Raw genomic sequence first — 6000 nt, 5'->3', positions numbered from 1 at the left:
AAACTCTCTGGTTACTTTATATATAAGCAAAATAAGTCACATGTAACAACACTGTAAAAGAAATGTTAATGTGTTTTTTGAGGGAGCAGGCTTCTGAAAATTAACACAATACAGGATTTTTTGTGCTTGTTTTCTTCATTTTAGCTATACTGATCAGAGATTGATATGGTTTTTTATGTCCCCACCCAAATCTCATCTTGAATTGTAGCTTCCATAATCCCCACATGCCATGGGAGGGGCCTCGTGGGAGGTAATTGAATTATGGGGGCGGGTTTTTCTTGTGCTATTCTCATGATAGTGAATAAGTTTCCCAAGATCTGATGCTTTTATAAAGGGCAGTTCCCCTGAACATTCTCTCTTGCCTGCTGTTATGTAAAATGTGCCCTTGCCCCTCCTTTCCTTCTGCTATGATTGTGAGGCCTCCCCAGCAATGTGGAACTGAGTCCATTAAACCTCTTTTTTTTAAATAAATTATCCCATCTCAGATATTTCTTCATAGTAGTATGAAAATGGACTAATACAGTAAATTTGTACCAGTACAGTGAGGCACTACTATTAAGATACCCGAAAATGTGAAAGAGACTTTGGAACTGGGTAACAGGAAGAGGTTGGAACAGTTTGGAGGGCTCAGAATAAGACGGAAAGATGTGGGAAAGTTTGGAGCTTCCTAAAGACTTGTTGAATGGTTTCTACAAAAAAGTCCAGGCTGAGGTAGTCTTAGATGAGATGAGGAACTTATTGGGAACTGGAGCAAAGATGATTCTTGCTATGCTTTAACAAAGAGACTGGTGGCATTTTGTCCCTGCCCTAGAGATCTGTGGGACTTTGAACTTGAGAGAGATGACTTAGGGCATCTGATAGAGGAAATTTCTTAGCAGCAAAGCATTCAGGAGGTGACGTGGGAGTTCTTAAAAGCATTCAGTTTTTTTCATTCACAAAGATAAGACTTGGAATTGGAACTTATATTTAAAAGGGAAGCAGAGCATAAAAGTTTGGAAAATTTGCAGCCCGACCACGTGGTAGAAAAGAAAAACCCATTTCTGAGGAGAAGTTTAAGCTGGCTGCAGAAATTTGCATAAGTAACAAGGAGCCAAATGTTAATTGCCAAGACAATGAGGAAAATGTCTCCAGGGCATGTCAGAGACCTTCATGGCAGCCCCTCCCATGACAAGCTGGGAGGCCTAGGAGGAAAAAATGGTTTTGTGGGCCATGCCCAGGGCCTTGCTGCTGTGTGCTGTCTCAGGACTTGGTGCCCTGCATCCCAGCTGTGGCTAAAAGGAACCAAAGTAGGGCTCAGGCCATTGCTTCAGAGGGTGCAGACCCCAAGCCTTGGCAGCTTACATGTGGTGTTGGGCCTGTGGGTGCATAGAAGTCAAGAATTGTGGTTTGGGAACCTCTGCCTAGATTGCAGAGGATGTATAGAAACACCTGGATGTCCAGGCAGAAGTTTACTGCAGGGGCAGAGCCCTCATGGAGAACCTCTGCTAGGGCAGTCCAGAAGGGAAATGTGGAGTTGGAGTCTCCACACAGAGTCCCCACTGGGGCACTGCCCAGTGGAGCTGTGAGAAGAGGGTCACTGTCTTTCAGACCCCAGAATGATGGGTTCACAGACAGCTTGCACTGTGCACTTGGAAAAGCTACAGACACTCAATGCCAGCCCATGAAAGCAGCCAGAAGTGGGGCTGTATCCTTCAAAGCCACAGCGGCAGAACTGCCCAAGACCAAAGGAGCTCACCTCTTTCATCGGCATGACCTGGATGTGAGACATGTAGTCAAAGGAGATCATTTTGGAACTTTATGATTTTTACTGCTCTGCTGGATTTTGGACTTGCATGGGCCTTTAGCCCCTTTGTTTTTGGCCAGTTTCTCTCATTTGGAATAGGTGTATTTTCCAAATGCCTGTACCCCACTGTATCTAGGAAGTAATTAACTCACTTTTGATTTTACAGGCTCATAGGCAGAAGGGACTTGCCTTGTTTCAGATGAGACTTTGGATTGTGGACTTTCAACTTAATGCTGAAATGAGTTAAGACTTTGGGGGACTGTTGGAAAGGCATGATTGGTCTTGAAATGTGAGGATATGAGATTTGGGAGGGACCTGGAGCAGAATGATATGGTTTGGCTGTGTCCCCACCCAAACCTCATTTTGAATTGTAGCTCCTTAATACTCTTGTCATGGGTGGGACCTGGTGGGAGGTAATTGAATCATGGGGGCTGGTTTTTCCCATGCTGTTCTTGTGATAGTGAATAAGTCTCCTGAGATCTGATGGTTTTATAAAAGGCAGTTTCCCTGCACACACTCTCTGGCTTGCTGACATGTAAGATGTGACTTTCCTCCTCTTTTGCCTTCTGCCATAATTCTGAGGCCTCCCCAGCCATGTGGAACTGTGAGTCCATTAAACCTCTTTTTCTTTATAAATTACCCAGTCTCAGGTATTTCTTCATAGCAGTATGAAAATGGACTAATACAGAAATATACATCCTATTAAAACTTTAAAAAAATACAAGTACTTAATTTTCCTGGATGAACCTTTCGATTTGCTCATAGTGTTTAACATAAAATTTATTTCAAGTCACCAAACTAATGATGAAATAAAGATGTGGATGCACTTAGTTTGCTCAATATTTGTTGAGGTATGCTAGTGGTTCTAACATTACTATTCATATATTTTTAAAACTGGGCATAAAAATTTTAAATTTTCCTAGTACCTTTTAATGTATAATCTAAAAAGAGAATGCTATATATATGTTCCCCATGTGTGTAAAATTTTTTGCTGACTTCTAATACAATCCACTGTAATTTACTTAAAATGTTTATTTTTCCAAGCTCTGAATGCTATTCTGTATTTATAGCCAATGTGACTTAGTGTTGCAATTCAGAGCCAGGACTAGGGTAAAGGAAGTGAGGACCTAGGGCTCAAAATTTAGGAGGCATTTGCTCCCAGGGCTGACACTGCACTTGTGGGACCCTCAGAGCAAATGTCTCCTTAAATTTCCCAGCCTAGCAATGTCACTAGCAGCTCCAGCCCCAAGTTACAAATTGTGCTCTATGCTCTTTACCAATAAATGGCCTGCTGCACTATCCTGAGTGTTACTGTGTCACTTACCCTGATATAGCTGCTTTTCTTACCATTGATTTGTGTTCTAGTAGAGAGTTTAGACCTATATGCATCAGACTAAACGTGCATAAGGAATAGGAGTGGATCAAAGAAACAAAAGAGATGATTATACCAGAAGCTAAAATGTCAACTTCATAGCAATTGAAATAAATTAAAAAGACCATGTTAAAATACCAGAAAGTAATTGCGACTGGGAGAGGTGTTTTAAAATTAGCTAGGGTGTTATAAAATCTCTTGCCTCAGTTTATGGACCAACAATCATTTGAAGTGTAGCTGGAAGAAACTGGATTATAGCATGTTCTAACTTCAGGGGAATTGAAGAGAACAGAAGAAAAACTGCCAGTTTATGGATCTGGCAACCATCTCCTCAGAGATTATGCTGTAAAATCCCAACATAGCCATGATTCAGCTATCTCTGTAGCTCACAATTTTGTGAGCACCTACTTTGTTCCAGGTACCCATCATACTTTAATTCTCACAGCAACTTGTTTTAAAGAAATTACAGAGTATCAGAGTAATTAAGGTAATTGCAAATACCCATGCAATTTACAATTTTCAGACCAGGATTTTATTCCTAGTTTATCTAACTCCAAAGCCTCCAATATGAATCATTGCTTGTGTTTCATGATCGTGAAATGTAAAAACAAAGTAATTATTGTAATTTTAAAAGACAGGATGATTAGCCTTACAATTTGGGTAATATTTAAGCAGACCTGGATTTTATTCCTAGTTTATCTAACTCCAAAGCCTGGAGTTTATTCCTGGATTTTATTCCTAGTTTATCTAACTCCTGGATTTAGATTTTAGACCTGGATTTTATTCCTAGTTTATCTAACTCCAAAGCCTCCAATATGAATCATTGCTTGTGTTTCATGATCGTGAAATATAAAAACAAAGTAATTATTGTAATTTTAAAAGACAGGATGATTAGCCTTACAATTTGGGTAATATTTAAGCATCTTACCCTAAGACAAGATCACTGGGCTCTCTTTATTATATGTATTCTCATTCTATTTCCCAGTAGAAACACTAAACTACACTGTGTTCTACACACACACACATACACACACACACACACAGATTCAAATAGAACCATGTTTTTATCTCAATATATAAAATTAAGGAAAACTCATCTTTCCCAATATTTACTAGTTAGCCTAAGCTTGCCAATAATTATTGTCCCTACAAACTTTTAGGAAAGTAAATATCCCAGTCCAACTAGCAATTATGGTAACATTGCATGAGCTTAAGATTAAAGTTTCTCATATTTTAGCATTATGAGCCTTACTTATCAATAAATCAGCAATTGCTTTTTATATTTCTGGAGAAAAGCTGCTATATCTTGTGTCTAAAGTAAGTAAAAAAGTAGTGGTCTCCTTTATAAGAAAACATGTGGCTGATCCTGTAGTTATTAAGAGGTTATTTTTTTCACTTGTTTCTTTCTCATATGGAGGATAAATGTAAATTTACAACTCTATATCTTCTCACTCATATATTATTGTTTGTGTTTGCACAGGGATTGTGTGTGGTGTTACAGAGATTGGGAGCAGGGAGTCAGAGGGGAACTGATATTTAGTGAATATCTTTTATGTAACAGATGGTCCTTTTAGCTCTCTACATAGTTTTTCATTTAGTACTCACAAAATTTGATTATGCTCTGTATTTTTCAGAACTTCCCTGTTGCAAGTGACAGAATCCCAATTCAAAATGGCTAAAGCAGCAAGTGGTTTATAAAATAGGCTCATATTGCCAGAAATGCAGGCTAGGCTGGCTATAGTCACAGGCAGAGGTTCATATACTGCCATTAATCGCCTGATGGGTTCTTCCTGCCCTTTGCACAGACAAGACCAATTCACTGAGTTATTTTGCAGTAAAAAAAAAGAGTTTAATTAATGCAAGACTGACCACATGGGATAACTGAAGTTATCACTCAAATCAGTCTCTCTGAAGGCTTGGAGGTTAGGTTTTTCAAGGATATTTGGTGGGCAGGGGACTAGGGAATGGGTGTTGCTGATTGGTTGGAGATGCAAGTATAAGGGTGTGGAAAACAATCCTCTTGTGCTGAGCCCACCTCTCTTTTGGGGGCCATAGGACTGGTTGAATCATGAATCGTGAGTCCAGGTAGGGGCCAGTCAGTTGCCAGAATGCAAAAGTCTGGAAAACATCTCAAAAGACCAATCTCACTGACAGAGTTGGGATGTTTTTACCCTCCAGATCTCATGTTGAAATGTGGTCCCCAGTGTTGGAGGTGGGGCCTGGTGGGAGATGTTTTGGTCATGGGGACAGACTGCTCATGAATGGCTTGGGGCCCTTTTCACAGTAATGAGTGAGTTCTCATTCTATCATTTCCCATGAGAACTGGTTGCTTAAAAGAGCCTGGGAGCTCTCTGGCTCCCGCTCTCACCATGTGACATGCTTGTTCCCCCTTCACCCTCGGCCATAAGTAAAATCTTCCTAAGACTGCACCAGAAGTCAAGCAGATGTTGGTGTCATGCCTATATGCTTATATGTCTGCACAACCATGAGCCAAACAAACCTCTATTCTTTATCAATTACCCAGCCTCAGGTATTTCTTTTTTTTTTTTTTTTTTTTTGAGACGGAGTCTCGCTCTGTCGCCCAGGCTGGAGTGCAGTGGCACGATCTCGGCTCACTGCAAGCTCCGCCTCCTGGGTTCACGCCATTCTCCTGCCTCAGCCTCCCGAGTAGCTGGGACTACAGGCGCCCGCCACCACGCCCGGCTAATTTTTAGTATTTTTAGTAGAGACGGGGTTTCACCGTGTTAGCCAGGATGGTCTCGATCTCCTGACCTCGTGATCCACCCGCCTCGGCCTCCCAAAGTGCTGGGATAACAGGCGTGAGCCATCGCGCCCGGCCAGGTAT

This window comes from Gorilla gorilla, chromosome 11, assembly GCF_029281585.2.
Source record: "Gorilla gorilla gorilla isolate KB3781 chromosome 11, NHGRI_mGorGor1-v2.1_pri, whole genome shotgun sequence".
Taxonomy (NCBI): domain Eukaryota; kingdom Metazoa; phylum Chordata; class Mammalia; order Primates; family Hominidae; genus Gorilla; species Gorilla gorilla.
This window is presented reverse-complemented; position numbering follows the sequence as displayed.